Below are 12,500 nucleotides of genomic sequence, written 5' to 3'. Positions count from 1 at the left end.
TATTTTGCAGAGGACGGACCACGATAGAAAAAAGCCTAGGCCCTAGGGGCCTCTTGGCCCAAAGCATGTTAATAAAGAATGTTTTCGCACAAATTAAATGTAAAATGTAAAGTTTATTTTTACTTTTACATCATTTTTTATTTGGCTTTTGTTCTAGTCTATAGTGGTACTAGGCACTTTTGATTTATATTGAACTCATTGTTGAATTTTTACATTTTATTTGATTTTTGCTGGTGAAAACCGATTAAACAATCTGGATTATTTTTCGAGACCAAATCGATATTGTCTATTCCGATTATGCTACCGATTTATATCGTGTATCCCTAATTTGTATACATTTGAAAACTTGAAATGGGACATTCTGCATAGTGAGTTTTATTATTTTGATCCCAGTACTTTTGTAACTTTATTTGTAAATTTGAGTACATTGCAGTATTGATACTTTTTCTTTTTTTTAATGTTTTTTGTGGCTTTCGCCTTTATTTTATATTTTTTATAGAGGGACAGAGACAGTGGGCTGACAGGAAATGGGGAGAGAGATGGGGGGGGGGGGGGGGGTGACATGCAGTAAAAGTAAAGGCCGTCGGGATCGGGAGTCGAACCTGCGGCACACTGCCAGACTTGGACTACCGGCCTAGGTGCCTGGACCGCTGAGCCACGGCCCAGGCCAGTATTGATACTTTTACTTAAGTAAAATAATTGAGTACTTTTTCCACCACTGCCCTCTGAACAATACAAAGCAGTACAAGTGGAAGAAACCGATTCCCTGATGCAGTTTGGTCGTCCCAAAACCAACACGTTGGGTTGAGTTATTCCTCTCTGAATATTGGACAAAAAGAAGGACTCTTCCATCCTTCCATGTCATGTAAGGCCGCAGTGTTGATTTCGTCGACATAGTACTATGACGCAAAATGTCCGTCGACTACCTGTTTTCACTGACGACAACTAAATGGAATTATGGAAACTAAATGAACTAATCTATGATGACTAAAACTATGACTAAATGTATTGACATCGTCGACAAATTAAAACTAGGCTAAAATGTTAGGAAGGGACTAGTGGACAAGAGATCTAAGTAATTTTACATTGGTTGCATGTTGAAAATAGCAGATCTACAAGCTCACAACGCGTTGCGCTGCGACGGTCCCTGATAAGTGGACCCCCCCAAATAATTGGCAAAGCACTAAGATTGAAATGATAGATAAAACATTAATATATAAAAAGTGATACCATACCAATAACAATAAATAATAACTTACTACGCTAGTTCTATTGATCCAAATATTTATTTGGCCATTTGCGATACAGGGCCAGGCAATGGCATCTTTTCATGAGGAATAAATTGAAATGAAAAGTACCCTGACTTGCCTGTCACACAAAAGCAGAGACGTTTCTGTGGCTACCAAGGTGGGGGGGACTTTTCTTTGGTAACCGGCCCACATGTGCGTTCCTCGGCCACGTGCGTGCCGTGCACGCACAGCATTACATTCACAGAAAACCGCCCAATGATGGAACCGCAGAATTTTCAATTCATTGTTAACTGTTACGTTTAATTGAAGAATTTCTTAGCTGCGATTAACAAATGAATTGTTAACATCCCTAATTTGGACCATTAATGTCTCTCTCCCTCTGACACAATCACATCCTCACTGAGCCTTATCTTCATTTAGCTCTAGTACATCTGACGACAACGCTGTGTGTGCATGTGTGCAAACTGTGCATGCGTGTGCGTGCACGTGTGTGTGTGTGTGTGTGTGGGGGGGGGGGGGGGGGGTAATGACTTGAGAGGTGATAGAGTCGCTAACGATAGAGGTGTTGAGGAGGGGCGACAGTGAAAACAAGGAGGGTTGCAGTCATATCAGGGAGAGGAGAGAGATGGATAGAGTTAGTGAGAGAGAACCAGAGAGAGAGAGAGGGGGGGGTATTGTTGGGTGGACCAGGTATTCTGAAAGGGAATCCAGTGTGTGATGCAATGAGTACATTATGCATAGCCTACATAATGAGCCTACGTAAACAGTTCTGTGCGTTTGGGCTGTTTTTTTTACCGTAGAAATACGAATTGGAGATTTCGATTAATAGTGTATGATAACGGCAGCAATGCACTCTTCTTCCACTCGGGCACACACTCGCACACATGCACACTCCCACACATGCACACACACACACACACACACACACACACACACACACACACACACACACACACACACACACACACCGTCTTCATCATCATCATTGTCCTCGACCCTTGCACCTCGTGCAACGTATAATCCCCCGTGTTACTTTACCACGATTTACAGGCAAATACACAAATGAATTCTGAGGTTTTGCAGAGCTGAAAGTTGGGTCATATTTAAATAGACAGTGACGCAAGACTAGATGTCGATATGGCTTAAATATAGTCTCTTTCTGGCCTTGAATGCTGCATTACATCGTTTCTCCAAACATTCTATGTATTCTATAGAGGCATTCGGTCAACAATATTGCAGTATTTGATTTGATATTGTCCAGACTTACTGGTCCGTTTGTGTGTGCGTGTGTGTGTGCATGTGCGTGCGTTCGTGCGCGCGTGCGTGCATGTGTGTGTTCATGTGTGTGTGTATGTGTGTGTGTGTGTGTGCATAGTGGCGCGTCTATTTTCCGCACGCCTCTGGCAGCCTGATAAAATATTGAAAATACACAATAGCAGCTTCATCAGATATTCTTGAAATCTGTGTTGGACACACTCAGTTATTCCGTTTTGCAAATCCTGTTTGAAGGAAGAACTATACAGCCTGACCGGCATGTCTGATTTCTCGGTCGGACTCCTAGAACACCGTTTACTGATATTTTATTTGAGAACATTGACATTTTCTTAGTTCTTAAATAGGCATGCCAAGTTGAAAGTAGTTAAAAACCTAATTTGGGTGCATAATTACAGATACTGTCATCAACAAATGTCAAATAATAGTTGACATATCAGCCCGACCGATATATTGGTCTGGCCCTAAAACAAACAACGTTAACCATCCATGGGTGTGCGATAATGGTTAAAACAGGAGCTTAATTGCTGTTATTTTACCACTGTGATGACTGTTAATGAAGAAAATAGAAAATAATTGATCATTTTTCATCTCAATTGATTTTGAAGTTTGCTTTCACTTGTTTCAATCTAACCGGTCAATCTAAATTAAATTAAATATTTTAGTGTTGCCAGTATTGTCAACATAATGGCAGAATGTAAATTGTGGCGTGCAGTTAAAAACGAGCACTACTGCATATAGTGCTGCACGATCAAAATGTGAATCTTGATTTTCTTTTCAAGATTCACATTTTTTGGATGTGAATCTTGGATTGAGATCACAATTCTCACACGATCCTGATTTGGAAATATGTATTGTCTTTAGTCTGTATGTAGTTGCTGAACATTACTACATTCAAAATGTGGCACCTGGAGCCAACTACTTTGTCTTTTAAACAGACAACACCAAAGTGCTTGACTTAAAGGACCACTTCACCACTTTTCAACCTATCTTCATATAATAGGTCCTCACTAATAATCATGAAATAATGGCGCAATCTTTTTCTACTCGGTCTGTGTCTCATAGGAGGGCTGTGGGCAGTTCAGAAACCGTCCTCCAGTGACATCATCGATGGGGAATACAAGCTAATAGAAACTGCAGGCTTTCTAGTCCTGAAAAGTTGCAATGCAAAAAGGGAAGCCATCATTCTCACGATAATGAAAATGTAAACATGTTTTATGTAGAGCACCGTGCACACAGCAGCGCTACTCCTGCAGCAGTAGAGCACTGCGCACATGAAGAAACGCCCCCATAAACTACTACTCCTGCAGCAGTAGAGCACTGCGCACATGAAGAAACGCCCCCATAAACTACTACTCCTGCAGCAGTAGAGCACTGCGCACATGAAGAAACGCCCCCATAAACTACTACTCCTGCAGCAGTAGAGCACTGCGCACATGAAGAAACGCCCCCATAAACTACTACTCCTGCAGCAGTAGAGCACTGCGCACATGAAGAAACGCCCCCATAAACTACTCCTGCAGCAGTAGAGCACTGCGCACATGAAGAAACGCCCCCATAAACTTCCTGCAATCAGGTGCAGTTTATCATTTCCATGCTGTCTACCGACAGCGCCGCTGCAGTGGCCTCAGCCTAATGTCATTTAAATGGCAACCTGACGCCACGGTTTTGTCCTTCCGGGATGCAAACCCTGTGGTGGCCACACCTGGTCACCTGCCTGTGGTTTGGACTTCACAGCCAATTAAGCTAAACGCACAACTTTGGTTTTACCCAAAGCTGAAGTTTGATTAAAACAAAATCTGTCTGTTTTGACTGACTCTCCTTTTCTTGGTTGTTCATGTCGACTGTGCCGTGACCCATGTTAACCCAAAGTGTGTGTGTGTGTGTGTGTGTGTGTGTGCGTGTGCGTGTGCGTGTGCGTGTGCGTGTGTGCGATGATTCAATGGCAAGGCACTTAACACTGCCAGGTGTTGGTGTTCAATTCCCTCCGGCGTAATTCATACTAAAAATATACGCCCCACTCTTGGTGCTTTCAGGTGCTTTGGAGGGAAAAAAAGGAAAAGGTATCAAGATAGCATATGTTATTTTCTCCTACTCATTAATTCATATGCATTTGTCCTTCAGCACAGGCAATGAGGTGACATGCTAGACCTTCAAACAGTGGGAAGACCTTCTGAAGATTTTGTTTTTATTATTTTTTTGGTTAATTTAGTTCGGCAGTAACGTGGATCAACTGGAATGGAGCTGTTGCACTCATGTGTTGGACGTGCCGGCCAGTGACGCTCCTCAAGACGTTTTCTCGCGTGGAGTCAGTGTAGCATGACAGTCAACGGAGGCAGAACAGGCCATATACTATTTTCAGCTCTGCTTAATTCCCTGTTGTTTTTCTATTTTTAATACCCGGCAACATAATTTAACATAATGCACCACCACCAGGGCCCTTCCTCTCTGTGCCGCCCGCCTCCGGCCAAAACTTCCGCAGGTCAGCGGGGCTGAGGTGGATCTCTGCACATCACACGCCCATCTCTCGTCTCCCCGCGTCTCGCATCGCATCTTAAATCCAAAGCCCTCTCCTTCACCCTGTCTCGTCCCCGCCTCCCTCCCCTCCCCTCCCCTCCCCTCCCCTCCCCTCGTCCTCCCGAAGCTGCATGGATGCAGTCTGGCGGATGACGTCAACTGGGCCGGCGAGGACAAGCCGGAGCATGTTTGGGAACAGAGAGGCTCGGCTCGCCGCACCTAGACACGTCCCACCCTTGCGCCCTCATTCTCCCTATCACCCCCCCCCTCCCCCCTTCACCCCCTCTCTCTTCCCTTCTCTCCTCTAGGCTCCTCTGTCTGTCTGTCTGTCTGTCTGTCTGTCTGTCTGTCTGTCTGTCCGTCCGTCCTCCGGTGTCACATTCAGCAGCTTGCAGTGCCCGTTGTCCTCTACTCAAAAGCCTGCGATCAAAAAACTCATTTATAATAATAACTTTAATATAATAATGATAATAATAAGGGTAATATTAATAATTCAGATTTCCTGCATTGGTGCACAAGTATTTCACCATTGGTCCTTGGAGATTGAGCAATAAGCAGCAGTAACAAATGGTAGGATCATGTGCACCTTGTGCACGTTGTTGTCCCCTGCAGAAAGAGACCACTCGCCAAGCTAGCCGCCGCTATTTTCTGCCAATAACAGATGTGCTACTTGTTGCCCCCTCCCCCTCCCTCTCATATGCCGCTCCCCTGCTTAGATCCCCTGTACAGAATAGCTTGCCATCTCTCGGCATGAAAAAATAAACAAATCCCACTGCGCTGCTTTGTGCCGAGGCCGTTCCGCACTGCTCCGTTCGGCACGGCATGACGTCTATTAGGCCTAACGAGCGCCAGGCTCGGGCCATCAGACCATGGGACGTCAGCTTGGAGGCAGAACCGATCCTGAACTCGGGGATGTCGGCTCCCGTTGTCATCGGATATAAATAGATCGCACACTTGGAGCCAGAAGCGTTGTGTGCAGGGGGGAGACGGGGAGACCAAAGGTGTGGAGTGAGGGAGGGAGGGAGGAATGACAGGAGTGGAAAGGAGGTTGCACATGCGGGGCTCCCCCGTGGAGTGGGCAAGACGCTGGGCAGGGTCTCAGCAGTCTGAAGGTGTGTCAGAGACCAGGCTGTTCAGTCTGAAGGTGTGTCAGAGACCAGGCTGGGTTGAAGCAGTCTGAAGGTGTGTCAGAGACCAGGCTGGGTTGAAGCAGTCTGAAGGTGTGTCAGAGACCAGGCTGGGTTGAAGCAGTCTGAAGGTGTGTCAGAGACCAGGCTGGGTTGAAGCAGTCTGAAGGTGTGTCAGAGACCAGGCTGGGTTGAAGCAGTCTGAAGGTGTGTCAGAGACCAGGCTGGGTTGAAGCAGTCTGAAGGTGTGTCAGAGACCAGGCTGGGTTGAAGCAGTCTGAAGGTGTGTCAGAGACCAGGCTGGGTTGAAGCAGTCTGAAGGTGTGTCAGAGACCAGGCTGGGTTGAAGCAGTCTGAAGGTGTGTCAGAGACCAGGCTGGGCAATTCAAACCTTTTTTTATTTTATTTATACCCATAACCGTTAATCTCGCTCATGTAGGTTAATAATGGATTAATCGAAAATCAGTTTTTTATATATATATATTACTACAATAATTATCTTTTTTTCAACATGAAAAAATGTGAATCGATGATTAAAGTGATTAGTCTGAATAACCATGTAACCACTTAATTCTTTGTTGTACAATGATGTGAAAAATAAACAGTGAAAATAGCCGATCTACAAGCTTGCACGCATGGCAAGCTTGTAGATCGGCCTTTTTAGTAGTTTGAAAAGTTTGAACTAATCGTGACTTTGATAATTGATTTGAATCGCAAATAATTCAATGAAGTAAAAGTAGCAGTCGCGTATACTTCAATTATGCAGTTGTACTTATTCTCATATATTCGTCACTCCCATACTCTTTACCATTCGTCTTTTAAGAACCTTGCAATTGGTGACCAATCTCTAACGAAATCAGCACACCCCTAGTCAGAGGCTATTGACAGCGTGGACATTGATCTGGGCAATGGTCTTAGTATATGATATTTATTTGCCAATGTCATTCAATATGTTTTTTTATATATCTCTTTATTCACTGGAATCAGGCTTCTGAATAACAGATTAACGGACAGGGCCGGGAGGGTAGCTGGCTGCATACATACATCAATCACAAAACAATGCCACACAGACATGCGTTGCTTTGCTTCTGCAAATGCCTCCGAAAAGGAATGAATAAGAGGAACAGGACAGGCAGGCTGGTCTGCCGTAGAGGGACTGTCCTACAACTAAAATGATTACACGTTTCCTTTTGCACACTTCAGTCAGCATTCAGAATGTATAAGTGTATTACACTGGGAAAACAAAAAGAAATACTCTGCGTTCCTTCAGCTTGAAAGTCACTGTGCCGCGGCGCCACAAAGCCGTCGGTAAACTATGCTTGTTTGTCTTCTAATGTTTCCAAGTACTGTGGAGCTGTCGGTCGAGTCAAAACGATGTTTCCCACACGCAGCCGTGTGGTCGTTAAGAACCCCTGGAGACGCATGACGCCACCTGTTGGAAGCTCTCTCTCTCTCTCTCTCTCTCTCTCTTGTTCCATGCTTCCTCTGTTCAACGCCCCTCTTTCCTACAGTATGTCTGTCGATCCATCTGGAACACTGTTTCACATCTTATTCAGCATGAAGGTGGCAGGTCCTACTGACCTACTTAGTTGTTGATTTTTGATTGATTGAAGTATTTATTACCAGTATGCAGAATGGGTACATTTCAAATGAAAGCACAACTCAATACAAAAACTGTTACTGTGGATGACATTTTGGTGGCATATAGGAGCGAAATTAACGTAGTCCCTTTTTAGTGCCCAATCTGGGTTGCACATGGTCTGTTGAACTCCCTCTGGTGTTGTGAGTGTGGACTTCGTTCACATTAAGGAATTATTTAGACAGGTACATGGGTATCTTTTAATGGCGGTTTGTTAATTAAAGTAGTGCCAACCTGAGTTTTGATGATGTAGAGCAGGGTGTTCTCAACCGGTGGTCCGTGAAGGTATTGCATGTGGTCCCTGACCATGCATTTAGTAATGTAGAAAAGTGAAGAATTTGTATTTCCTTCGTCGAGTGCGTCTGCTTTTGCAATGCATGCAGTGGATATCTGGCTATACGCGAGGCTATCAACGTTGTCAGTTACTGGGAAGTCTGAGGTTAAGGAATTCCACAGAAAAGGGAGTTAGAATACCAGGTTACCCGATTGCTCTATCAGTACTGTATATCAGTTAATCAGAGTTTAATGTAAGGTTGGATAAAGTAAGAGAATGGAATAAGGGTAACTGGGATAGGAATAGTCGGTGGTTAAAACCGTGGTTTCTAAAACATAATGCCTGGGCTTGATATACTGTAATTTGTCGCATGTAGTTATTGTAGTATCATGCAATGAATGAAATCAAGCCCTTAACAGTCATGATTTAATTTATATCTTTTTATTAGCTATTAATTCAAATATTTCCTTACATTTGATGGACTTTTGAAATACTGTATTATTTAAACATTTTAATACATAAATAAAAGGCGGTTTAAAACGTTTCCCCTGCATGGACCACTAGTAGTCCGTGAGTAGTCGGTTGAGAAACAGTGGTATGTACAGCGCATTGCATAGCAAGTGTTACGAAAGCGCTAATCTTAGGCCATATACCATCCCAACGCAACAGTGGTCCCCAGGTTGATTCTTAGTCAGGGTGGTGGTCCCCAGGTTGATTCTTAGTCAGGGTGGTGGTCCCCAGGTTGATTCTTAGTCAGGGTGGTGGTCCCCAGGTTGATTCTTAGTCAGGGTGGTGGTCCCCAGGTTGATTCTTAGTCAGGGTGGTGGTCCCTGGTTCACAATCGGTTAAAAACCCCTGATTTAGAGGTCCACTATATATTTCCACACTCTCTCCAGATATAAAGATCTACAATATAGTGAAATAAAGATCTACAAGCTAGTAGCGCGGCCGCTCTATGAGCTTGTAGATCTGCTATTTTTCAACAGCTAAAGTTTAAAATTATGGTTAACAACAAACTGTTAAAGTGGTTAAAAGCTAACGTGACACAGGTGCGTCCTCAGGTCTTAAAGCCCTATTTTATACTTTGACTATGCGAAGATAGCCAATGTGAGGCCTTGTGAGCTTGCAGATCTTCTGTTTGTGAACATCTTTCATTTTGAATATTATTTTCTCAGCAAAAATGGGGATGCCTGTGATAAAAAGGGGAAGGAAAAGAAAGCTATGTCTGGAAAGGCTCATGGCAGACAGACAGACAACTGCCTGTTGTGTAAGTGCAACTCCTATACGGGAGTCGTGGAGAAGATGGCACCACGTTTCTCCTTTTGTTTTGCTTTGCTCTGAGTGCCTCCATATAGTTCCCTATCCGGCGTGGATCAGTAAACTAGTGCAGAATAGATATGCGTTTGACGTCACCACTTGTATACAGAGATGGTCAGATTAGCAAAGTGTTTATGTTTGCCAAGTGGTCACTAGGAGCGTCTCTCAGAAGGCTCTTCACAAGCTGGCCAGCCGCATGTTTCTGACTGACACAGTTCTTGTTATAGGTTACCTGCATGACTTTGTTTTAATGTCAGTCGTTCTCAAACATTTTCATGTCAAGGACCCCCAAGATTATATGTAATTGGCCGCCGACCCCCATCTGAAAATATGTTGTTCCAGGGCCCCCCCTGCAGAAGCTAAAAACTTTGGCTCTGAAAGAGCCACATTAGCGCCACATCGATTTTTCAAAAATAGCAGATCTACAAGCTCGTATGAGCTTGTAGATTTTTACAGAATATTCGAGAGACAGCGAAATGCCTTCACGACGGACGACGTACGTCGCGACGTATATTTTTCCGTCGCAACGTATATTCGAGTACGTCCTGGCGTAAATATCAATTCGTCCCGGCAGAACGGACTCGTCGCGGCTATATCTACCCGTTTGCGACGTAATATGTTGGCTATTATTTTCCGTCGCGCCAGAACGGGACTCGTCGCAGCTATATCTACCCGTTGTGGCATGAGCTGGACTCGTCGCGACTATATCTACCCGTTTGCGACGTGCGCCTCGCTGGTCCGGTCTCCAGGCGAGCCTGCGTCCTTCATATATATTTTTTTCTGCTCTCGTTGGACTTAACTTTAAAAGTCCAATGGAACACCTCTTTGTAACGGGTCGCTGTAGTATAGTGGTCTAATTCCTCGCCTCTCTATTCTTTTTTGCTGAGGACGCTGGTTCAATTCCCGCTCGCGGCAAACCAAAATTATTATATTTTAGACAGACAGACAGACAGACAGACAGACAGACTGCCTGTCTGCCTGCCTGTCTGCCTGCCTAATGTATTGTAAATAATGTATTCATTCCATACGGCTATTTTCTTTTAATATAAAAACTTTTGTCTTTCGCGCGATTCGAACCAGCGTCGTCAGCACCAAAACATTGAGAGGCGAGTGATTAAACCGCTGGACTACAGCGGCCATACGTTACAAAGAAGTGTTTCATTGGACTTATAAAGACAATAGCACCCAGCTGCAGTCTCGCAAGGGGAGGGACCGGAAGTGCTTTTATTTCCGGCTTCCACGTGCACAAGCGCACATACACGCACGCGAAATATAATGCGCGTGCACGACACGCACTTGCTGGTGCGCGCTTAAATGCCGGGTGTATATAGTACCATCTGTGCTTAAACATAATTACGTGGTCGGTTTGGAAAAGTTTGAAGTAGTTTGTTGTAGGTAATATTTTAATTGAAAGCTTATTAGTTGGTGGTATAAGTGTGCATATTTGAAGAAATGCAAATCTAACAATAATAAAATGATATGCAATAATAGGCTAGGCCTATATGGTCGATTATAACATAATGATATCAAGGCATTTAAGTAATGTAATAAGTTGCTATAACCCCGTACCCCTGTCCCACACACACCATGTCCAGACCATAGATCACAGACACACGACCATATGCATTTAATTTACTATGAAAACCTGCATTTCCCGTCAGTCAGTCAGTAAGTGTGTCATGTCACGCCTCGTGTCATGCCTCCATATATGGTCACGCCTCATGACACGTCACACCGCCATATATGGCCGTTTCCATATGATATAAGATCCCGACACTGACCTCATCAAACCCTGGATAGCCATACATTGAAAAGACTGGATCATCACCTAGATCTCCATATATGGAGCTGAGGCGGCCAGCAACTCTACATCTGACCTCATAATGTAATAATCAGCTCATAATGTAATTAAAAGACGAGCACATAACTTAATAGATTTTTCTATAATGTAATAATGTGTTACATTAAGAACCTCCACATAGGCGACTCATACTGTAATAAAACTTCATAATGCAATAATGTCTTTATAATGTATGAGCTGATTATTACATATTGCATTATATTTCGCGTGCGTGTATGTGCGCTTGTGCACGTGGAAGCCGGAAATAAAAGCACTTCCGGTCCCTCCCCTTGCGAGACTGCAGCTGGGTGCTATTGTCTTTATAAGTCCAATGAAACACTTCTTTGTAACGTATGGCCGCTGTAGTCCAGCGGTTTAATCACTCGCCTCTCAATGTTTTGGTGCTGACGACGCTGGTTCGAATCGCGCGAAAGACAAAAGTTTTTATATTAAAAAAAAATAGCCGTATGGAATGAATACATTATTTACAATACATTAGGCAGGCAGGCAGACAGGCAGTCTGTCTGTCTGTCTAAAATATAATAATTTTGGTTTGCCGCGAGCGGGAATTGAACCAGCGTCCTCAGCAAAAAAGAATAGAGAGGCGAGGAATTAGACCACTATACTACAGCGACCCGTTACAAAGAGGTGTTCCATTGGATTTTTAAAGTTAAGTCCAACGAGAGCAGAAAAAAATATATATGAAGGACGCAGGCTCGCCTGGAGACCGGACCGGCGAGGCGCACGTCGCAAACGGGTAGATATAGTCGCGACGAGTCACGTTCTGTCGCGACGAGTCCAGCTCACGCCACAACGGGTAGATATAGCTGCGACGAGTCCCGTTCTGGCGCGACGGAAAATAATAGCCAACATATTACGTCGCAAACGGGTAGATATAGCCGCGACGAGTCCGTTCTGCCGGGACGAATTGATATTTACGCCAGGACGTACTCGAATATACGTTGCGACGGAAAAATATACGTCGCGACGTACGTCGTCCGTCGTGAAGGCATTTCGCTCCACCTGGAATATTCATCGTTCAGGGTTTTTTTTGGTGCAATTGAGCTCAGAAAACTAAAAATAAAAGAATAACCAGACCTTTAAATTCACAGAATTTATGTTGAGGCATTGGATTTGATGGTAGCACGTAGATGATTTATAATAATTCAGATGTTGATGTATGATTTATTATGTGTATCACAGAATAGATATAGATTATGACTTATGGATACACACAAACATACACAAGCTAAACTAACATCAA

The 12,500-nt window shown here is 43.9% G+C and overlaps 1 protein-coding gene across 3 annotated transcripts in view; it reads left to right on the top strand.

The window, feature by feature from the left end:
• The window catches only part of LOC310854275 (histone deacetylase 4-like), a gene marked incomplete at its 5' end in the record, with an annotated part of 104,860 nt that overhangs the window by 24,815 nt on the left and 67,545 nt on the right, over positions 1-12,500 (top strand). The window lies entirely within an intron of this gene.

This window comes from Protomyctophum parallelum (genome assembly GCF_964188405.1).
Source record: "Protomyctophum parallelum genome assembly, chromosome: 23".
Lineage (NCBI taxonomy): Eukaryota > Metazoa > Chordata > Actinopteri > Myctophiformes > Myctophidae > Protomyctophum > Protomyctophum parallelum.
The sequence above is the reverse complement of the archived record's forward strand: the minus strand, read 5'-3'. Positions and strand labels throughout refer to the sequence as shown.